General features: G+C 44.9%; 1 long non-coding RNA gene across 1 annotated transcript in view; it reads right to left on the reverse strand.

Annotated features, from left to right (window-relative positions):
• Positions 1-24,689, reverse strand: part of LOC137383659 (uncharacterized) — a 58,212-nt gene that overhangs the window by 13,223 nt on the left and 20,300 nt on the right. Inside the window, exon 2 of the long non-coding RNA XR_010977431.1 lies at positions 8,673-8,733. This is a non-coding gene — a long non-coding RNA (uncharacterized lncRNA). The remainder of the gene's footprint in view (positions 1-8,672; positions 8,734-24,689) is intronic.

Genomic DNA, 24,689 nt, shown 5'->3' on the forward strand with positions numbered 1-24,689 from the left:
ACCATATGTACGCATCGAAGAACAAAGAACAGTACAGCACAGGAACAGGCCATTCGGCCCTCCAAGCCTGCGCCGATCTTGATACCTGCCTAAACTAAAACCTTCTGTACTTCCGGGGACCGTATCCCTCTATTCCCATCCTATTCATGTATTTGTCAAGATGCCTCTTAAACGTCGCTATCGTACCTGCTTCCACCACCTCCCCCCGCAGCAAGTTCCAGGCACTCACCACCCTCAGTGTAAAAAACTTGCCTCGCACATCCCCTCTAAACTTTGCCTCTCGCACCTTAAACCTATGTCCCCTAGTAACTGACTCTGCCACCCTGGGAAAAAGCTTCTGACTATCCACTCTGTCCATGCCACTCATAACTTTGTAAACCTCTATCATGTCGCCCCTCCACCTCCATCGTTCCAGTGAAAACAATCCAAGTTTATCTAACCTCTCCTCATAGCTAATACCCTCCAGACCAGGCAACATCCTGGTAAACCTCTTCTGTACCCTCTCCAAAGTCTCCACATCCTTCTGGTAGTGTGGCGACGAGAATTGTACGCAATATTCCAAGTGTGGCCTAACTAAGGTTCTGTACAGCTGCAGCATGACTGGCCAATTTTTATACTCTATGCCCCGACCGATGAAAGCAAGCATGCTATATGCCTTCTTGACTACCTTATCCACCTGCGTTGCCACTTTCAGTGATCTGTGGACCTGTACGCCCAGATCTCTCTGCCTGTCAATACTCCTAAGGGTTCTGCCATTTACTGTATACTTCCCACCTGTATTAGATCTTCCAAAATGCATTACCTCACATTTGTCCGGATTAAACTCCATCTGCCATTTCTCCGCCCAAGTCTCCAACTGATCGATATCCTGCTGTATCCTCTGACAATCCTCATCACTATCCGCAACTCCACCAACCTTTGTGTCGTCCGCAAACTTACTATCATCAGATGTTACTTCTAGACCTGACTATTCTAATGCACTCCTAGCTGGCCTCCCATGTTCTACCCTCCATAAATTTGAGGTCATCCAAAATTATGCTGCCCATGTGCTAACTTGCACCAAGTCCCGTTCACTCATCTTCTTCTTCTTATGCAGTCCCTTGGGAACGAGGATGACTTTCTTCCATTCCAGAGTTGTGGGTCATTAGGTGACTGACTAGTCCAATTCTGGATTCACACACTCTGCCACAGGTGGGGCAGGTGATGTTTAATGAGGCGAGTGAATGGGATGCTCAAATTTCCAAACGCTCCTTCCACTGTTTGCACTTGGTCGCTGCCTGGGCATGTCGCCATTGTTCAAACTGGCTGGCACCTTCGCGGATGCTTCTCTTCCATTTTGGGTGATCTCGGACAAGAGATTCCCTGTGCTCACTGACCTACATTGACTCCTGGTTAAGCAACAGCTCGATTTTAAAAGTCTCATCCTTGTTTTCAAATCCCTCCGTGGCCTCACCCCTCCCTATCTCTGTAATCTCCTCCAGCCCTACAGCCCTCCAAGATATCCGCACTTCCCTAATTCTGGCCTCTTAAGCATCCCTGATTTTAATTGCTACAACACTGGTGGCTAAGCCTTCAGCTGCCTAGGCCCTAAGCTCCCTCCCTACACCTCCCCGGCTCTCTACCTTGCTTTCCTCCTTTAAGATGCTCCTTAAAACCTACCTCTTTAAACAAGCTTTTGGTTACCTCCCCTAATATCTCCTTATATGGCTCGGTGTCATATCTTGTTTTATAATACCCTTGTGAAGTGCCTTGGGACATTTCATTACATTAAAGGCACTATGTAAATACAAGTTGTTGTTGTTGCCACACCCAGGGAAAGAAATGCTGCCTGAGGCTGACCATAAAAGGCAATGACAACCCAGTTATATAAAAGAATGCCTGAGAGTTTTAATATTCTCTACAGGGAACTGAAACTGTCTGTATTCAAGAAGAAGTTCCAACCAAACTTCCAGCATGGTCAACTCTTTCGATTTGGAAAATTATGGATTATGGTCCGCAAGCACTTTGGTAGCTATGTGCAATTGGTTTTAGGGGCTGTACACTGTACTTGGTCCCACACAGGCGCCAGCACCATGGCAATATTTTTGGTTGATCCAAACAGCTTAATTACTTACACACTGAAACAGGAAGCGGGAGAACCTTTAATTTCCTCACTGATTCAATATATTTACTGGAAATGTCTTACTGTAGCCACTGGCAATGTGAAATTGCGATAGCAACTGGGTGTCTGATTTGTTTCTTAAACTTATGCAGTGGCATGGAAGAGTAGCATGCTACTGTGGGGAGAAGGAAATAGGTGAAAATGGGTCAGGTCCAGGGATGCCTTTCTCACAGATAAATTATCTGCCAGTTCAGGTGGATGTAAAAGATCCCATTGCACTTTTTCCAGAGAAGAACAGGGAGATCACCTGACGTCCTGGTCAAAAATGATCCCACAACACAACTTCAAATAGATGGCGTAGTGGTAATGTCACTGGACTAGTAATCCAGAACCCAGGCTAATGCTCTGGCGATGTGGGTTCAAATTCCACCATGGCAGATGATGAAATTTGAATTCAATTAATAAATCTGGAATTAAAAAGCTGGTCTAATGGTGAACATGAAACCATTGTCAATTGTTGTAAAAACCCATCTGGTTCACTCATGTCCTTTGGAGAAGGAAATTTGCCATCCTTGTCTGGCCTACATATGACTCCAGACCCACAGCAATGACTCTTAAATGCCCTCTGAAATGGCCTAGCAAAGCCACTCAGTTCAAGAGTAATTAGGGATGGGCAATAAATGCTGGCCTAGTCAGCGACGCCCACATCCCATAAACAAATAAAACATTTTTTAAAAACTGGTCATTCATCTCACTGCTGATTGTGAAACCTTTCTGTATACCTTCCTGGTAGTCATGTTTGCCAACAAAACAATAGTTATCTCACTTCAAAGTAATGAATTGGCTGTGAGGTGATTTGAGACGTCAGGTGGATATGGTTTATAAGGTACTATCTGGAAGCACTTTCTTTGACAAAGTTATGTAATGTTGAAAGTTGACCATTCTTTATTATATGAGGATAACTTATGACAAATATATTTGGTGAATTGCAATTCCTTTCAGTGTGACTCAATCATTATATGGTGGTAATTGTTCCTACTTTACTATTGAGTAGAGGTTATGCCTTCTTGTATTCAGAAGAGAATTGGATTCATTCCTGATTCAACAGAGTGTAGGAAGGTTGGGTTTGGGTATTATAGACAGAGAAATTAAAAATTATCAGATGGATTCCTGAAAGGTAATTCAGATTGGTGGATTTACAAGATGAGGTGAATGGCCTGTTTTTTGTTTTTTAGAAGTGGAGATTTTCCTGGATTTCTGCTTGGGTGCAGCATTCGCTTGGGCACAGTGTACATTGGAAAATCGGGCATGTTGCCTGAGTAGGAACCCACCTGATTCTCCTTCCATTGGGCAGGATTTTCCCCGCAAACGTCAGGACCCTGCTGTCAGGCTCAAATGGGTCGTCAGAAGCTTGCACTGTGGGGGGAGCAGTCACTTATCTGTGATTTGCCCTGAATTGGCAAATTAGTGGCCAGAAGGTGGGCTCGCCGTCCAATTAAGGATGGCAGGCGGGCCTTTCAAGCTGGAGAGCCAATAGGAAGCTCTCCAGCTCGGAAGCAGTTGCAGGATGCCTTTGCAGGCAAGTGAGGGAGAGGGTGTCCCATTGTTTCCATATTGGCTGCACCCAAGTCATCTAGTGTCTCTGGCCACTGGCCCAGAAAATCTCTAATGCTTTTACTTTTCTCTGATCCCACCTCCCTTCCTCGTTGCTTTGCACTTTTTGACTGTTTTTTTGCTATATTCTTAACTGCTCTCTTCTTTTATTTTCTTTCAGATTATTCCTCCCATTTCAACCTTTAACTTCCTTCTTTGCTTTCCAGACATGTTGATATTTGATGGGGTCAGCATCAGACCCACAGGTTTACCTCGCCTAAAGGCTCCCACAGCACCATGTACAGACTAACATGAATCACCAGCTACACGAGAGGAGTGGGAAAAAATGGTGCAGGGAGAACAGCAGAATATAAATAACAATCACAAAGCTTGATTAAGAGTATAGTGTAACATGTAGCTGTTTTATAATTGCCAAGTGGCAACAGTAGGTGGCAGGATTCCATTTCTTCTTGTTTTGACAACATATTGCAACTTTTGCAGCAAGACATTCAACTTCCTGAAATATTTCCTTTGTGATGAAAATAAAGTTCATTTTAAAATGCTGAGGATTCTTAAGCTACATAAAAACTCCCACTTGGAACCAAGTGCTTCTTATATCTTGAAAGGATCTTTTTCTTCTTTGGCCTCCTTATCTCGAGAGACAATGGGTAAGCGCCTGGAGGTGGTCAGTGGTGTGTGGAGCAGCGCCTGGAGTGGCTTTAAAGGCCAATTCTAGAGTGACAGGCTCTTCCACAGGTGCTGCAGAAAAATTTGTTTGTTGGCTCTCCCCTTGCGCTTCTGTCTTTTTTCCTGCCAACTGCTAAGTCTCTTCGACTCGCCACACTTTAGCCCCGCCTTTATGGCTGCCCGCCAGCTCTGGCGAACGCTGGCAACTGACTCCCACGACTTGTGATCAACGTCACAGGACTTCATGTCGCGTTTGCAGACGTCTTTAAAGCGGAGACATGGACGGCCGGTGGGTCTGATACCAGTGGCGAGCTCGCTGTACCATGTGTCTTTGGGGATCCTGCCACCTTCCATGAGGCTCACAGAATATTCTTTGAAAGTTTTTACAGTGGGTTGGCACAAACACGGAGAAGATTCTTGCTGTGCATTTTCTAAAATCACTTATTCAGAAAAACAGTTCTTTCTCCCCCTTATTGGTCCAGCTCATAGGTATGATTCTCTGTTCAGAAATAAAGACAGAATTTGCATTTATATAGTATCTTCCAACTTTGGGACATCCCAAAATGCCACACAGCCAATGAAGTACTTTTAACAGGTAGTTACTGTTGTAATGTAGAGAAATGCTAACTTGTGTAACTAGGAGGTGTGCTTAAATGGCACAGTTTCCCTCACTTCTGGACAACCTGGCCAAGACTGGCAAAGCTGCCCCCTAAAAGGAATGTTTGTATTAAAAAAACTTGGGCTGAGAACTTTCTCAGAGTTGCTCTTTCTCTGCCGCAGTAACTTTACATGTGTAAATCAGGTTTCTGATGCACCTGTGGTGAAGTTACGGCAGGGAAATGGGAACTTCACCCCCTTGGTTTCCTGGTTTGTTCCCCCAATGGTCCACTGTAAGTTAAGCAGTGCTTATAGCAATCAGGCCAGCAATTGGGTTGCTGCAATTGGTCTCTGTTTCCCTGGCTAAGGAGAGCAAAACATCAGTCACAGTTGCCGCTCCTGATTGCTGTCTAGGAAATGAACATTAATGGAAACAAGGTGAAAACAGAATTAAGCACTTACTGTCCAATAACCTTTGACACTCCAGCTGCAAATCACACACAATATTGACCAGTTGGCAGATGTCCATGGAACTACCCTATAGTTATGCTAATTTTTTATAAATCACTGGTTAGGCCTCAGCTGGAGTATTGTGTTCAATTCTGGGCACCACATTTTAGAAATATAGGGTGAAAGGGGATTTACTAGAATAGTACCAACAATGAGGGACTTCAGTTATATGGAGACACTAGACAAGCTTGGATTGATCTCCTTACAGCAGAGAAGGTTAAGACGAGAATTACTTGAGATGTTCAGAATTATGAAAGGATTTAGAGTAAATAGGGAGAAATTGTTTTTACTGGCATGAGGGTCAGTAAACAGACGACACAGATTTAAGGTAATTGCCCAAAGCAACCAGAGGGGAGATGAGGAGAAATTTTTTTATGCAGTGAGTTGTTGTGATCTGGAATGCGGTGCCCGAAAGGGTGGTAGAACCAGAATCGATAGTAGCTTTCTAAAGGGAATTGGATTATACTTGGGCGGCACAGTGCGCGCAGTGGTTAGCACTGCAGCCTCACAGCTCCAGGGACCCAGGTTCAATTCTGGGTACTGCCTGTGCGGAGTTTGCAAGTTCTCCCTGTGACCGCGTGGGTTTTCGCCGGGTGCTCCGGTTTCCTCCCACTGCCAAAGACTTGCAGGTGATAGGTAAATTGGCTATTGTAAATTGCCCCTAGTGTAGGTAGATGGTAGGGAATATGGGATTACTGTAGGGTTAGTATAAATAGGTGGTTCTTGGTTGGCACAGACTCGGTGGGCCGAAGGGCCTGTTTCAGTGCTGTATCTCTAAATAAAATTTAAATAAATCTGCAGGGCTGTAGGGAAAGAGCTGGGCAGTGGGACTAATTGGATAGAGCTGGCACAGACAAGATGGGCCAAATGGCTGCTTCGCTGTTGTACAATTCTACAATTTTACCCAATGAGAAGTATATGCCTTGGAGAGAAAGGAGAAAAAATGAGCAGTGTATTGGGGGAGTGCGAGACAAATGGGTTGATTACTTTCTCTGCTGACCTCCTGATCTCAGTTGAATTGCTGTGGGGAGGTTGGGTACTTCCCAACCATGGAGAGAAACGGGTCCTCCCTAATTTAGTTATTATTTAGAGATACAGCACTGAAACAGGCCCTTCGGCCCACCGAGTCTGTGCCAACCATCAACCACCCATTTATACTAATCCTACACTAATCCCATATTCCTACTACATCCCCACCACATCCCTATATTCCCCTACCACCTACCTATACTAGGGACAATTTACAATGGCCAATTTACCTACCAATCTGCAAGTCTTTGGCATGTGGGAGGAAACCGGAGCACCCAGCGAAAACCCACACGGTCACAGGGAGAACTTGCAAACTCCACACAGGCAGTACCCAGAATTGAACCCGGGTCGCTGGAGCTGTGAGGCTGTGGTGTTAACCACTGTGCCGCCCTCTTTTGCTTTTGTAGATATCTAAAAATGATATAAATCTACGAGCAAGTCACTGACAATGCTGTGTCACTAGAGGAAAGAAAAACAACTGTGCTTATTGAAATAAGCATTGGAGACCCAGGAATGAAGCAAAACTGACTTCACACCATTATCACCGGGTATTATGCTGCCATTGTTTTGTAAAAATTATATATGTGGCTGAGTTGCATCATTTATTTTTGAATCACCGGTGTGAAGTAATTTGGGCCAGATCTTTGCTCATATCCTGCTCAGTAAAGAGGAATGTTGCTTTATACTTGTCTGCTGAAAAGGCACGTTTCTGTTCAGATTGCAGCTTTTTGCCTGAGTTCTTTGTTCTAATTTCTGTGCTTTTGTAATAGCAACTGATTGCCTGCAGATGCCACAAGAGAGCTATTCTAGGAACTTAACCCCTTCAGTGCTACACTGCTAACAATTCCAGCCACACATACATTGTGCATCTTGGAATAGATGAATACAATGGCCAAAATTTTCTAAACTCTGTTATAGTTAGCAGATAGTTTGGAAAGTCATCAAAAAAATCATTTGTTATGACCACATGGTGCGACGTAGGGGGTTCCCACTGTTCAACTCCCTGCCTGACTGCAGCAAGTGTATTTATATTAGAGTTTAGCCCCTTGGTGTTTTATTTTTGAAATAAACAGACAGTGACAGGTTTTCTTGTAGGTTTTACAAAACAGAAAGTCAGTTGTTTATTGACCCATACGCCTTATCCCGAAATTGTCGTAACCTCATCCACTCTCGCATTTGCTCGCACACACACACACAACAAATAGATAGAGAAGGGAGAAAGGAAGGTGGCTTTTAGTGGGAGGAAAGGTTATGATAAACTTGTTCAATTATCTTGGAAATCAAGTTCTCGATGGATGCAGGCCTGAGATGAATGTAGATTTCTCCCTTGATTGAAGGTTCTGTTAAAGATGATGGGTTACTTCTAGCTCTCACTGCTGTATAATGTAGATGTAGGATTCTGTAGCAGGGCATGTGCTTTCTGGCTTGGCTGGAACACAAGCTGTTAGGATGTTGCATCATTCTTTCTCTCTCTCTGGCTCTTTTTTTAAGGTAAAGCTGTTGCCTCTCGCCTCCTGGTAGGAGACGTTCTCATCTCTAACCCATGGTGATCGCACAATGGCCCAGGATGTGGCTACTTCACACCTCCTTTGTTCCAGAAGAAGACATTCAATTCTGAAATGTTTTAGGATAGCTGCAGGATGGGTTCAATTGACACCTCTTAGCTTTGAAGATTTGACCTTTGTCAGACAGTTTGAATACACAAAGGGCCAATTTTTCCCTTTTTTCTTCGGTGGCCATTTTGGACCATTGTTCACTTTTTAAAGTAAATGTTAATTTTTTGAAGACAAAGTACATTGTTCATAACTCTTCAGATTAGTCCATGATTGTTGTATCATTGCACTTCTGGTGTGCATGACACTGTTTATTTCAGAAGTGAGAATAATGTGATAATTCTTGAGTAAAATAACTCCCATAACATCCCATTGGCCCAGTATTTCAGGACCATCCCATGCTGTTGTCCACTGTATGCTAATAAACTGCATTAAGCATCATTCCAATTCCCATGGCACATAATTATCACATTCCTGGGAAGTGAAAATATCACATCCATTGAATAAAGCAAGAACCACAGGTTAAAGCATTTTATGTTTAATTTCATGTTTAATTCCAAAAGTGATACCCTCTACAGAATTTATTTTGCTTTTATACTGACCTTATAGGGATGCTAGTGCATCCAGTATCCAAAGCCAGTGTCTCACGCAAACATTGGTAATCTGAATATAAACACAGCAGATCATTAAATCTGACCAATGAAAAGATAACGCAGCAAATTGTTAATTGTTAACATATGGAATGAACTGCCTGACAGGGGCATAGAAACGGGAGAGGGTGGCGTAGTGGTAATGCCACTGGACTAGTAATCCAGAGATCCAGGCTACTGCTCTGGGGAAATGGGATCGAATCCCAACACGGCAGATGGTGAAATTTGAATTCAATTAATATGGGAATTTTAAAAAAGCTAGTTTAATGGTGGTCATGAAACAATTGTTGATTGTTGTAAAAACCCATCTGGTTCACTAATGCCGTCTTTACCTGGTCTAGCCGACATGTGACTCCAGGTCTACAGAAATGTGGTTGACTCTTAAAATGCCCTCTGAAATGGCCCAGCAAGCCACTCAGTTCAAGGGCAATTAGGGCTGGGCACTAAATGCTGGCCTAGCCAATGATGCCCACATCCCACAAACGAATTTAAAAAAAAATTCCGTAGTAACTTTCAAAAGGTGATTGGATAACTACTTGAAGGGTAAACATTTGCTGTGCTATGGGGATAGAGGGGAGTGGGACTGAGATAACTCTTTCAAAGAGCTGGCACAGTTATGATAGGTTGAATGATCTTCTTCCGTGGTGTATTATTCTATGATAAAGAAGAGACTTGCATTTATATAGTGCCTTTCATGACCTCAGGACATCCCAAAGTGCTTTACAGCCAATGAAGTACTTTTGAAATGTAGTCACTGTTGTAATGTAGGAAATGTGGCAGCCACTTTGCGCACTGCAAGGCTCCACAAACAGCAATATAACAATAACCTGACAATCTGTTTTTTGGTTGAAGGATAAATATTGGCCAGGACACCAAGGAGAACTCCCCTGCTCTTCTTCAAAATAGCATCACAGGATCTTTGACATCCACCTCAGAGGGCAGCAAGGACCTCGTTTTAACCTCTCAACCAAAAGACAGTTGAACTATACCCAGCAGAGCTCAGTAGAGGATAGAAAACTGTGTGGCGGGAATGGCGAAGATGGGGGAGGGGGGTTGGAGAAATACAATGAAGAGGCAAAATTGGAGAATGATTCCAACTCAGCTGTAGCAGATGCAGCCCCTCCCCCTTCCGTTATTGTCACCACTGCCATGAGGTTTATTTTGTCAGTCCCAGTGGGGAAGTGGTGAGATGTTGAAATTTCCATTGATGAAGACCAGCTGCATCAACTAAATGCTAGAGTAAACTACAGAAACAATTTTGCTGATTTTTTGGCACAAGGAGTGCAATTCATTGCATTTTGGCCTGACTCGCTTAAAAAGGAGATATTATCTCTCTTGTTTCTTTAAAAACTTCTGAAAGCAGTCCAGTGACTGGGGTGCACTGAAAAGAGGAACCATTGTAAATTCTATACAGGGGGAGTTGTTAAACTTACAACCCATTTTAACTCTTTCAAGGTCAGTTTCCTCAGGATAGCATTTCCCCACCAGTTAGAGACACACCTCTCCTGGAAAGTGAATGTGGAGTGAGGCCAAGATGGAGCTCAGCAAGGGAATCTGAGGTGGATAGTGTGGAGTTAAATTTAAAACAAAAACATAAATTACAAAAACATATGGGCAAATTCACCATCAGATCATTTACAACGTTACAATTCCACAAGTGAGGCCCTCCACACAACTTATTTTGCTCTTATGCTGACATGCAAAGCCAGTGTCTCAATCATCAGCAATCTGAATGTAAGCACACTAGGGGTTTGATTTTCACTCTGGGGTTGGGAACCCGACGTGCGGATCATTTCTGGGTCCCGATCTCCTGTCGCGTCTGCATCGCAAACGCGACGCTATCTTCAAATGCAGATCATCTAATTGGGCTGGAGGTCAGCTCGGTGCCCAATTAGTGGCGCAAGTTATATCAGGAGGTGGGAACTGACCGCTGAGTACAATCCTCAAAGGCAGGCTGCAGCTAAAACTGGGTTTGTCGCTGCCTTGCAAGATAGAGGGGGTGGGACATCAGAGGAGGAGGGAGCCTCACGGCGCACAGAAGTGGCCAAACAGCCAATGACAAGGTACAACACCCTCATTGACACAATAACCCTTTTCGCCAAAATATTTTCTTTACCATTCACATGACTTGATGGCTTCGCCGCATTGCTGGCGACAGCTGAGTGTTAAGCTGCACCAGACTGTTCATGTTCAGCGATTCGAAAATCCCCTTCTGACCCTCCCCAGCCCACTAACAAGCTCCTCAAGGAGCTTAAAGGGCCGTTGATTGGAGGTGAGCGGATTCCCGGCTCCTCAGCCGCGCTTTGAAAAATAGCTGTGCCTCCTGGAGGCACTGGGACACTGCAATGTCACCCGGGGAGTGTTATTTTCAAAGCGAGCTTGCACCAATCTCACCCCCACAGGCGATTGAAAATCCCAGCCTAGATTGTTAAATCTGACCAATGGAAGGATAACACAGTGAGCCATTATGATCTGGAATGTACTGCCTGACAGGGTGATGGAAACAGATTCCATTGTAACTTTCAAAAGGGGATTGGATAGATCCTTGAAGGGTAAAAATTTGCAAAGCTATAGGGAAAGAGCAAGGGAGTGGGCTGAATGGGATAGCTCTTTCAAAGAGCTAGCACAGGCATGATGGGCCAAATGGCCTCCTCCTGTGTTGCATAATTCCATGACTCAATTCTATAATTGCAAGCTGTTGATGATCCTGGGCTCCAAGGGAACATGGGTCAGAGGATTAATGCTGCAGTGTTGCCACCCAAACCTTGAAGTTACTCTTTAGGGTATTGAAATCCCACCAGCAGAGAGTTCATCAGCAGCATCATCACTGACGTTCGGAAAGATGTACATTTATCGTAGATTTGAACAACCAGCAGTTATTCAAACTTGGGTAAAATCTGATTGCAAGGTCACTGATCAGCATAGACATTTGAAATTATTATTGGCATTAAATAGTACGTCATATTCTATCGGTGTTAATGAAAATTTCACAGCACAATTTGATGATTAATTAAAATTAAAAGCATACATGATGAGAGACAGCAGTGATAATCTAATTAAGAGAGTTAGGTGTCATCATAAACAACAAGAACAAAATGAGCATGTTTCATAAACATCATGCGAAACCCAAAATTACTGACTCGCCCCAGTCTTTAAGACAGAGTGTAGCTGAGTCATATGGACTAGGCCAGTCCCTGGTCTATACTGGGCCACAGTTCAGTGCTACAATTGACCTTAGTGCCCTTGGCTTAGGGCAAGGAAAATTCAGCCATGATTCTTGCACCTGGTGCTGCACACTGCTCTTAGGTAAGGCAAGGAACCAGCTCGGTTATGATGTGACCCCAAATCAAATAACTTGCTTCCCTCACTGTCTTGAAAAGTTGTCATTTAGGCAAGATAGTGGAGGACTGTGCCACAGCAGGAAGTTAACCATGCTGACAGGAAAGGAGAATGAGAAGCAAAATAAGTTGGCAGAAAAAGGATGAAGAGAAAAAAAGGAATTGCACATGTACCTGAACGCACCTGTAAATGAAAAGAAACCCAGAATTATGTTAATGCCTTGAACTCACTCCCTGAGTCTAACTAATGGGTAACTGGGTAATCAGCCATATTCACCAGGAAAGTCGAGGTTCTGCTGAGTTCCCTGCTCTTGGTTGGGATGGCTACATAAACACTATAATTAGTGTTTATTAGTGTTTATTAGTCTTAGCGTCCCTGGGATAATGAAAGTTTCTATCCTTGATCAGCATACTGTAATTCTGACTGTAAAGTGCATGTATATGGACTTTGAGTGAGGGCACAATTGGTTTTGTGATGCTTTCCAAAGTTGAATCACCTGGCAACACTTTGTATAAATGCCCACCATTGCAAAGGGCATAAATGTGGGGATGAATTCTCATGCTTCTATTCATTTCTTACTGGGAGTATCACGTGTCTGCCCACAAGTGGCCAAGAAATTTCAACAGATGGCAGAAGGGGCAGAAGGCAGTTCTGTAACCAGGTCTGCCCTTATTTTCACTCCCACTAGCTCAAACAACCCCTTTTATGGGGGCCTAAAAACTGGAAAGCCCCTAGCTATCTATATTTACCAGATATATTAATTAAGTCCTCCCAGCCTCCAACGTAGGTTGTATCTTTCTCTCTGCCTTATCTTACCTAGCTCCCTCTAGCAACAGCTCCTTTTAGAATCCAGACCCAGCTGAGTACACCCCCGTTGCCAGCACCCAAACCCTGAGCTGGGGTTTTACTGGCACTCCCACTGTAATTGGAAAAAGACTGGAAGAACCCCCAAGAACATGGAGGCAACCCATTTACATCGGATCCCCAGTGTTTCTAATATGACTTGTAAGGGCAGATCGTCCATCAGTCCTTTTGAAGGGAAATAATGGGGCCAGGGTCAGAAATAAGAATCTCCTGAACCAGAAGCCCCCAGCGTCAATGTTCTCACAGTACCTGAACATGCGACCTCTCCCCACATTGTAAGCAGCACTGACAATGCAAGAATATTTGTATATACTCTTCTCCTAATGCTGCAATGGGATCATCATGGTAACACTCTCACCTCTGAGTCCGAAGGTTTTGGGTTCAGGTCCCACTCCAGAGACTTGAACACTAAATCTAGACTGATACCTCACTGCAGCACTGAGGGATGATGTTCCCCCCCCTTTGGGAGAGACGTTAAACCAAAGCTTCATCTGCCCTCTCAGACGGATGTAAAAGATTCCATGGCACTATTTCGAAGAAGAGCAAGTGAGTTCTTCCCAGTGTCCTGGCCAATATTTATCTCTCATCCAACGCCTAAAAACAGATTAACGTCATATTGCGGTTTGTGGGATCTGGCGGTGCGCAAATTGGTTGTTGGGTTTCTTACCTTGCAATCACGACTACTCTTTTTAAAAAGTACTTATTTGGCTGTAAAGCTCTTTGGGGCATCCCAAGGCCTTGAAAGGAGCTCTGTGTAAATGCAATTTTTTTTCTAATAAATCCTGGCTGGCCTATGAATGCTTTAATACTCATAAGAAAAAGAAAGTGCATCCTGGAACATCTTCCCTACCATCTTCATCTATCATAAGCTTTAAACACAAAGAAAGAGATAAAATGTACTACATACTTCATTGAACATAAGAATAATCTAGGTCACTGCTTTATATTTTCCTTTTAATATTGTTATGCCCCGAAATGACATATCATAATTCCTAACTTTTAAGATACAAACTTTATCCAATGTGGGCTCTTAGAAATTGACTTTTCCTTTAAAAAAAACAAAGTGATTATTGACAACGCAGCCGGTTGTTGATGTCATCAAACTGGGCCAAGATGCACACATGCGCAAATGGGCCCCTGCTCTCTGCGCATTCACGGTGTTCCACATTGCCAGGACTGGATGGCGCATGTGCAGATGATGTCATCGCGTAACGCGTGGAAGCCGGGGAGAGAATGGGGGGGAAGCAGGGAGAGAGCGGGGGGTGGAAGCGGGGAGAGAGTGGGGGGGGGAAGTGGGGAGAGAGTGGGGGGGGGAAGCGGGGAGAGAGTGGGGGGGTAGCAGGGGGGAAGCAGGGAGAGAGCAGCCGAAGACCTTGGTTGCGGCGGGTGCGTTCTCCTCTTCCCCCCCCATCCTGCCCGCGCTCTCCCCACCTCCCGCTCTCTCCCCGCTCCCGCCCGCTCTCCCCCCCCCCACCCGCTCTCTCCCCTGTCCTCCAGCCCACGCTCTCCCCCCACCCCCCACCTGCTCTCTCCCCCCACTCCCCCCTGCTCCCCCGCCTTCCCCGCCCACTCTCTGCGGCCACTCGCAACCACGCTTCCCCCGCCCGCACTCTCCGGCCATTGTGTGCTGCCATGGGTTTACGCTGCCTTTGTGTGATTATTTGAGCAGCGCCATCTGTAGTCCTGGCAGCTGCCGGAACGTTGCAGACTGTGACGTTTAGTGGAACAAGCTGCATTTGCACATGTGCCAGTGCAGCGCCACCTAGTGGTTGCTTTGTCAGCAAACACAGCCTTAAAAAAAGGTGGACAATGTGCTGCAAATATGGCCGCCAAAGGTCAGATGGCAGGACCTGTGTATTCAAGAATGGCCTCCTTGTCTTGAAAGGACAAAAGGATACATTCCAGACTAAGAGGTGTCAATTACACCCATCCTAAAGCCATCAAGAGACATTCCTGAATTGAATGGGTTTCTTCTGAGACAAAGAAGGTGATTGATGGTCTTAACCCCGAACCGCCTGAGGATGAATGTCTTACAGCAAAACCAGAATGAATGGGTGTGCAGTAACAACATCATAACAGAATAGTATCCATTCAAGCATTAATCGATTGCCAAGGTTATCATATCCTGGCCCATTATCTGGTCACAACAGGGGAGCAAGCTATGTGCCATCTAACAGAAATTCTAATATGATGGATTTTGACCTTAAAAGGTAGCCATCTGGAGAGAGAGGAGTGATCAAGCCAAAATCATAGAAAACAGTACAGCCAGGGACTGGGAAAGGATCCAGCCAGGCAAAAAGAAGAAACCCTGCTGTTAATTCTACACTTCAACTTACTGCAGCAGAGAACTGAATGTGACCACCACCTCCAGTCTGAAGTTTTAACCACCAGAATATCTAAAACACCTCAACAAGTTTAAGACTACAAACATCCAGGCCTGCACCTTTAAAAGAGACTGTCCCTCATGGAAGATTCAACAGGTTTACCATGAACCATAAACACCTACCTTACTTTAAACCACTTACTCTTTTCCTCTCTATCCATCTATTCTTGGGTATGTGTGTTTGAGCAAACGTGTGCGTGAGTGCAGTTACGACCATTTTGGGAATTGTGTAAAATAGTTATTTTTTTTAACCTACAAGAAAACCTGTCATTTATCTGTTTATTTGACCCCCCCAGCGCCCCCCCCCCCAAAAAAAAATGCTCAGGGACTAACTCATCATTTTAAACAAAGCACAATTGTGGTCAGTTGGGAGGTGAATAGTGGGAATCATCCATACCACTTACCATGTGTCTGTAACAATATGCACATAATTATAAAATTCTACCTGAAGATAACACTCCCACAGCAATTAAATACACAATATGAATTGTTCAATCACTGTGGCTCTAATAGTACAATACAGCAGAAGGTGGAATTTGAATTCAATTAATAAATCTGGAATTAAAAAGCTAGTCTAATGATGGCCATGAAACTATTATCGATTGTTGTAAAAACCCATCTGGTTCACTAATGTCCTTTAGGGAAGGAAATCTGCTGTCCTTACCTGGTCTGGCCTACATGTGACTCCAGACCCACAGCAATGTGGTTGACTCTTGCATGCCCTCTGAAATGTCCTAGCAAGTCACTCAGTCGTATCGAACCGCTACGAAGTTAATAAAAAGGAATGAAACCGGACGGACCACCCGGCATCGACCTAGGCACCGGAAACGACAACGGCAAACCCAGCACTGTCAACCCTGCAAAGTCCTCCTTAACTAACATCTGGGGGCTTGTGTCAAAGTTGGGAGAGCTGTCCCACAGACTAGTCAAGCAACAGCCTGACATTGCCATACTCACAGAATCATACCTGACAGACAATGTCCCAGATACTGCCATCACCATCCCCGGGTATGTCCTGTCCCACCAGCAGGACCGACCCAACAGAGGTAACGGCACAGTGGTATACAGTAGGGAAGGAGTTGCCCTGGGAGTTCTCAACATTGACTCCGGACCCCATGAAGTCTTATGGCATCAAGTCAAACATGGACAAGGAAACCTCCTGCTGATTACCACCTACCGCCTTCCCTCAGCTGATGAGTCAGTACTTCTCCATGTTGAACCGCACTTGGAGGAAGCACTGAGGGTGGTAAGGGCACAGAATGTACTCTGGGTGGGGGACTTCAATGTCCATCACCAATAGTGGCTTGGTAGCACCACTACTGACTGAGCTGGCCGAAATCTAAAGGACATAGCTGCTAGACTGGGTCTACAGCAGGTGGTGAGGGAACCAACAAGAGGGGAAAACATACTTGACCTCGTCCTCACCAATCTGCCTGCCGCAGATGCATCTGTCCATAACAGTATTGGTAGGAGTGACCTCTGCACAGTCGTTGCGGAGACGAAGTCCCGCCTTCACATTGAGGATACCCTCCTTCATGTTGTGTGGCGCTATCACCGTGCTAAAAGGGATAGATTTCAAACAGATCTAGCAATGCAAAACTGGGCATCCATGAGGCGCTGTGGACCATCAGCAGCAGCAAAATTGTACTCAAGCACAATCTGTAACCTCATGGCCCGGCATATCCCCCACTCTACCGTTACCATGAAGCCAGGAGACCAACCCTGGTTCAATGAAGAGTGCAGGAGGGCATGCCAGGAGCAGCAGCAGGCATACCTCAAAATGAGGTGTCAACCTGGTGAAGCTACAACCCAGGACTACTTGCATGCCAAACTGCGTAAGCAGCATGCAATAGACAGAGCTAAGCGATCCCATAACTAACGGATCAGATCTAAGCTCTGCAGTCCTGCCACATCCAGTCGTGAATGGTGGTGGACAATTAAACAACTAACTGGAGGAGGTGGCTCCACAAATATCCCCATCCTCAATGATGGGGAAACCAGCACATCAGTGCAAAAGATAAGGCTGAAGCATTTGCAACAATCTTCAGCCAGAAGTGCTGAGTTGATGATCCATCTCGGCCTCCTCCTGAAGTCCCCAGCATCACAGATGCCAGACTTCAGCCGATTCGATTCACTCCGCGTGATATCAAGAAACGACTGAAGGCACTGGATACTGTAAAGGCTATGGGCCCTGACAATATTCCGGCAATAGTACTGAAGATCTGTGCTCCAGAACTTGCCGCACCCCTAGCCAAGCTGTTCAAGTACAGCTACAACACTGGCATCTACCCTGCAATATGGAAAATTGTCCAGGTATGTCCTGTACACAAAAAGCAGGACAAGTCCAACCCGGCCAATTTCTGCCTCATCAGTCTACTCTCTTTTCTTTTTCTTTCTTTCTTTCTTTTGGGCCTCCTTATCTCGAGAGACAATGGATACGCGCCTGAAGGTGGTCAGTGGTTTGTGAAGCAGCGCCTGGAGTGGCTATAAAGGCCAATTCTAGAGTGACAGGCTTTTCCACAGGTGCTGCAGAGAAATTTGTTTGTCGGGGCTGTTGCACAGTTGGCTCTCCCCTTGCGCCTCTGTCTTTTTTCCTGCCAACTACTAAGTCTCTTCGACTCGCCACATTTTAGCCCCGTCTTTATGGCTGCCCGCCAGCTCTGGCGAACGCTGGCAACTGACTCCCACGACTTGTGATCAATGTCACAGGATTTCATGTCGCGTTTGCAGACGTCTTTAAAGCGGAGACATGAACGGCCGGTGGGTCTGATACCAGTGGCGAGCTCGCTGTACAATGTGTCATTGGGGATCTTGCCATCTTCCATGCGGCTCACATGGCCAAGCCAAGTCAAATCTCAATCATCAGTAAAGTGATGGAGGGTGTCATCAATAGTACCATCAAGCGGCACTTGCTTAGCAATAACCTGCTCAGTGATACTCAGTTTGGGTTCTGCCAGTGCCACTCAGCTCCTGACTTCATTACAGCCTTGATTCAAACATGGGCTCAAGAGCTGAACTCAAGAGGTGTGGTGAGAGTGACTGCCCTTGACATCAAGGCAGCATTTGACTGAGTATGGCATCAAGGAGCCCTAGCAAAACTGAGGTCAATGGGAATCAGGGGGAAAACTCTCCGCTGGCTGGACTCATACCTCGGGCAAAGGAAGATGGTTGTGGTTGTTGCAGGTCAATCATCTGAGCTCCCGGACATCACTGCAGGAGTTCCTCAGGGTAATGTCATAAGGTCAGAAGTGGGGATGTTTGCTGATGATTGCACAATGTTCAGCACCATTCGTGACTCCTCAGATACTGAAGCAGTCCGTGTAGAAATGCAGCAAGACTCTCCACTTGCCTGGATGGGTGCAGCTCCAGCAACTCAAGAAGCTCGACAGCATCCAGGACAAAGCAGCCTGCTTGATTGACACCCCATCTACAAACATTCACTCCCTCCACCACCGACGCACAGTGGCAGCAGTGTGTACAATCTACAAGATGCAATGCACCAAGGCTCCTTAGCACCTTCCAAACCCGCGACCTCTACCAACCTGAAGGACAAGGGCAGCAAATGCATGGGAACACCACCACCTGCAAGTTCCCATCCAAGTCACACACCATCCTGACTTGGAACTATATCGCCGTTCCTTCACTGTCGCTGGGTCAAGATCCTGGAACTCCTTTCCTAACAGCACTGTGGGTGTACCCACCCCATATGGACTGCAGCGGTTCAAGAAGGCAGCTCACCACCACCTTCTCAAGGGCAATTAGAGATGGGCAATAAATGCTGGCCTGGCCAGTGACGCCCACATCCCTGAATGAATATATTGTGCATGCCATGGGATAAACAGCCCTGACACATTGTGAGCAATGGCATAGGTGATCTGCTAGTACATATTCACATTACTGATTTAATTTTACTGGGGTGTTTCAATCCATTGCAAGTTCACTTTTATGCTAGCAAAATAACAACTGCAGCAAGGAATCAACTGCAACTGAGCACTGAAAATCCTATGGTTGAGTATAAAATGCTAAATAATGATTTGAACCAAACTACATCTGACATTAAACAAATCTTGGCAAATCGGAGCACATATGAATGCTTGGCTGAGAGATTTAAGAACACATGACTGGTTTCACAACAGTGACTTTAAGACACTAGTTTATGCTATCTTAATGTAACCAATTGCAAATGGAATTTATCTCCTCTTAAATGAATAAACCAATTATGATTCCGTGCAATAATAAAATATGCTAATTTATTCAAAACATCACACCCATCAATCCTCCAATGCAAGAATATCCTTATACTCTTCTCAAAATGCTGCACCAGGGTAATAGATGCCAGCTAGCTTGTGAATGCTTCATATTCACAAGAAAAAAAAATAGTCACAATGAAAGGAAACTAAAACAACCTTCCACATTTCAGGATAAAAGGTATCCTCCTGAGTCACAGAATGTTTTATATTAATGATATATATATTTCGGGGTGCCTAACATTTAACATCTCTGATGGCAATTTGCACACCTGGCAGGGGAAAAGTCTTGATCATGCTCTAGGCTTGACCTTGAACCTATGGCAGCTGTTGGGTGTTTTTGACTTTGGGTTTTAGAGTTATACAGCACAGAAACAGGCCCTTCGGCCCAACGCGTGAGGAGGAAACGATGAATGTGGCTGGTGCCGCGAAGGAGACCAGCAACCCTCCCCCCACATGGCCACCCAGCAAGGAAAATCTCTCTAAGGAAGACAAGGAGAAGAAGGAAGAGGAAGCTGCAGCAAGCTGCCAAACACCAACCCAATGCCCAAAGCCTTCTCCTCAGCAGACAGAATCAATGGAGGAGGAGCCAGCAGAGGGACAACCGGGTGAGCGGCAAATGGTCAAGAGGTAAACCACAAAGAAGAAGGTGCAAAAAAGTGAACAGACCAGCACCCAATCCAGTGGCAAGAGGAGGCTCATGTTGGAAACGGGCTACAGCGGCTGCTCTTCACTGGATGAGGAAGGGCAGGAAAGATGGCACCAGCAAAAGAATGGGCAAAACGCGAAGCAGCTGGAAGAGAAGGCCCCCCCCCAGCTCTGAAACACTGGATGCAACGATGGGCTCAGCGCACCCTACGGACTGTTCCCAGGGACGCACACTGAGATAAACATCAACTGCTGCTGGAGAACTAACTTGGTGAAAGATAAACATTGGACTGCCTGAAACTCACTGGTCTCCCAGTGCAAAGAGCTGTCAACAACTAAATGTTGCAGACTGGCACATTCCAAGGTCCAGGACTATGTGCTGAGGGACACTAAAGCTTGGGGCAGCCGCAGCAAAGGCTTTATGGGGAAAGACCATTGTGCAAGATCCTCCTGCCATAGTATACCAAGGGGCTGGAACCCGTGTAAAACCCCTCGGGCTGTATGCACCGGAGAATGTTTTTGGTAGGTAATGCAAATGTACATTGTATATAAAATAGAATGGCAAATAGAGAGGCACCTCAAGTTACTGTACTGAAAGAAACTGATCTTGATTGCACTTTATGAGGCTTCCATTTGAATTGTTTTGTAATGTACTTTCTATAAATTGTTATGAATTAGGTATATATTTTTTTTAATTTGCACATTAGAAGCTCTACGGTCTGTTCCCAGGGACGCACACTGAGACAAACATCAACTGCTACTGGAGAACCATAAACTCAGTGAAAGATGCTCTTTGGTCTGCTCGAAACTTGTTGGCCTTCCAGTGCAAAGAGCTGTCGACGACTGAATGTTGTAGACTGGCACATTCCAAGGTTCAGGACTACGTGCCGAGGGGCACACTAAAGCTTGGGGCAGCTACCGCAAAGGCTCAGTGGGGAAAGGCTACAGTCTAAGGCCTTCCCACCATAGTATACCGAGGGGCTGGAACCTGTGTAAAACCCATTGGGCTGGATGCACCAGAGAATATTTGACATAAAATGTATACTGTAAATATGTGAACAAAGTATATTTTTTGAGAAAAAAATGCACATCAGAAGATACAGAAGAAAGATTTTAATTCCCTTCTTCCAAGCAGTAAGTGTAACTTCCCACTCATTGTCTGCCCCTCCACCAGCTTCCCAACATTGGTTTAATAGGCAGCAAAGATGCCTTCCTGACTCAGGTGAGTGCCTCATGAATACATTTAAATTGGAGTCCTATTGCGTTGTTGGGCTCTGTTGGGTTACTGGGTGAATCTTCTGCTGTGGATCCTCCACTCATTGGAACCTGTTGTCCGAGAAGTGAAGGCCCTCAAAGGAAGGTGAAAATATTATTTTTGCAGGACCAGGAGAAGCAGTATTGCACCTTTGGGGCTCACAAAAATAATCTGGTCCATTGGACTCTATCCCCTACCATTGTGAATTCCCCCTCCTGGCCTGCACATACCTTGCTGCTAGTTTGGCAGCCTCTAGGTCACCTCAAGATTGGGGTGGAGCATTCACCAACAATGTAAGCAGCTAGTGATAGGGGGGCAGTGGGGGGGGAGGTGGGGGTGGATGCGAGGGCTACTGTTGGGTGGATCATGATTACAAAGGTGGGGGTCCAGGGGTAGCAGTGGTTCAGATTATTTTTGTAAGTCCTGCTGCTCCTTTGGTAAAGTAATTTAACACTTACCTTTGGCAGCCCCTCAGTTGCATTGCTCCTTGAACTGGTCTGAGTTTGTACGTAAAATGGCAATCGGGGTTCCTATTTACATCATAGGACCCCAGTTTCTATATTAAAAAGGGCCCATCACATGAAATAGGTGGGCACTCTGCACACCTGGTGGTAGGTCCCTTTCCCCTTTCAAAGTGGAGCCGGCTGCAATCGCCAATGTTAACGGGGTGGTAAAACTGCCAACCCCATTTTGATGATGTTAGTGCCCCATGAATAGCAGAGGCAAAGGCAGTGAAAACTGGGCCCCGCCCCAACCCCACCCTGGACGGAAAGCCTCCATATTCTGCCAGCTGTTGACCCAACTGAGAAAATATCGCCTCTATACTCTGACATTATAGCAACATAAATTAGCTGTAAATATTTGATTGTTCTCAATGATGTTATGCACTTTTAATAGCAATGAGTAGTGGAACATGGGAGGTTATTTGACATTAAACAGAGCCAGAAGTAATAGTTCAGCCTACAGCTTCTGTATTTATTCAAAGTCTTGGAGTTGCTTAATGGCTCATATTCTCCTCTGTTCCAAAGTAGAAATTGAATATCACAACACTGTCAGAACCATAATGCTACTTAATAAATAGAGCATTTATCTTTTATGCAAATTTTAAAAGGACACAGTGGGGAAAGAGTGAGTTGTGGCTAAACACTCCCTCATGAATGGGAGGGAAAATATGGTGGCAAATGATTGCCAGACATTCATAGGATAATAGAATCTTACCGCTGCGAAGGATGCCATTCGGCCCTTCATGCCTGTGTTGGCTCTTTGGAAGAGCTATCCAATTTGTCCCATTGCCTTGCTTTCTTCCCATAGCCCATCAAATTTTTCCTTTTCAAGTATATAACCAATTCCCTTTTGAAAGTTATTATTGAATCTGCTTCCATCACCCTTTCAGGCTGTGTGTTCCAGATCATAACAACTTGCTACATGAAAATTGTTCTTCTATGGTTCTTTTGCCAATTGCCTTAAAGATTTCCTCTGGTTACAAACCTGCCTGCCAATGGAAAGTTTCTTTGTATCTACTCCATCTAAACCCATCATAATTTTCAACACCTCTATTAATCTCCTTTTCACCTCCACTGCTCTAAAGAGAACAATCTCAGCTTTCTTTTGTCTCAGTAGGATCTGTGTTAGGGCCTCAACTATTTACCATATTTATTAACAACTTAGATGATGAAGTAGAGAGCCACATATCCAAGTTTACCAATGACACAAGTAGGTGACAATGTAAGCCATGTAGATGGAAGCTTAAAATTACAAAGAAATGTTAATAAATTAATCTTATGGACAATATTGTGGCAAATGGATTTCAATGTGGGCAAATGTGAGGTCATCCACTTTGGACCTCAGTGCATAGAATAGGTTACTTTCTAAATGGTGAAAAGCTAGAAACAGTGGAAGTCCAAAGACACTTAGGGGTCCATGTATATAGATCATTAAAATCCTGCTGAAAGTACCATATGGACAGCAGTTGAGAATAAGACTGGGCTCAACTGTGATGCCTTCCAGACCAAAGAGTCTATGCACACTTACTGCACATATGGTAAATTGAGCAAGGTACCAGCAGGTATCACCTGTCTGTGGTACCATGGCCTTCAGCAAAGGAGGGCAGAAAATTGCAGTTATAAAACACCTTGGTTGGAGTTTTCTACTGCAAGTTCATTAGCCGATGATTTTCCTGTCCATTATTAGATCACAAGTGGGGGTTGGTTAGCTCAGTTGGCTGGACAGCTAGCATGAAATGCAGAAAGACGCCAACAGCACAGGTTCAATCCCCCTACCAGCTGTGGTAGTTCATGGAGGACTGCCTCCTCACCCTGCCCTGTGCTTGAGGAGTGGTGACCCTCAAGCTATACATCACCAACTGTTTCTCTCTAATGGTCCTTTGGGACTATGGCCAAAGCAAAATTAAATCACAGCTGGCAAGTGCACAAGTAGAAAACCTAAATATGGTGTAATTCAGAACTCTGCCATTATTGCTGAAGGGCTTGCAAATAAAGCTGTTTTACTCAGGACTGAAGCAAACAGCTGAATACCAGCACATCCTTCAAAATTACAACTCAAGTCATTTTGAAGATTTTTATTTAAGGCTTTCGAATGTTTTGCATGCAACATATTTTAATTATTTTTTAACACGAGCAACATAGACACAGAGAATGATACAAGAAACGTTGTTGTGGGACAGCACATTGGAACTTAATGTGGGTGATTTTCATCCAGCTACCCACTCCGATTTAAGGTGCCAGTGGTATAGTAATGATCTGGAAATTCAGCGGAAATCAGTTTCACTAGATTCCTGCATGTTTAAGGTCCCACTCTTCTGTTTGGATTTGGGGCAAGAAGCCCCTGTCCAAAGCAGGCAGGAGCAATATTAGCATATACAAGAAGTGGTGGAGATGGGTCTCCAGCATGCACACTGAAACCTGATGGCAACAAGTCCTCAGACATATCTGCAGATGGGAGGATATTTAAAAGGTCCACATATTTTCAATCTAATTGGGGTAGATCTTTTAAAGGCCTTCCTTGTGTGTTTTTTCCCATAGGTGGCATTGAGGGATGTTGGTGGAAGTTCCTCTTCCCATTGAGCTGTGCCAACAGACCACTCAGTGGCATCAAAGTGACATGCAAATGCCTGCTTCTTCAGAAGCCTTTCTATTGTAATGAGTTCTTTTATGTTGTCTGATGCAGTATAAATGAGATACATGGAATCCAGTTGGTTGAAGATGTCTAACAGG

This window comes from Heterodontus francisci, chromosome 24, assembly GCF_036365525.1.
Source record: "Heterodontus francisci isolate sHetFra1 chromosome 24, sHetFra1.hap1, whole genome shotgun sequence".
NCBI lineage: Eukaryota > Metazoa > Chordata > Chondrichthyes > Heterodontiformes > Heterodontidae > Heterodontus > Heterodontus francisci.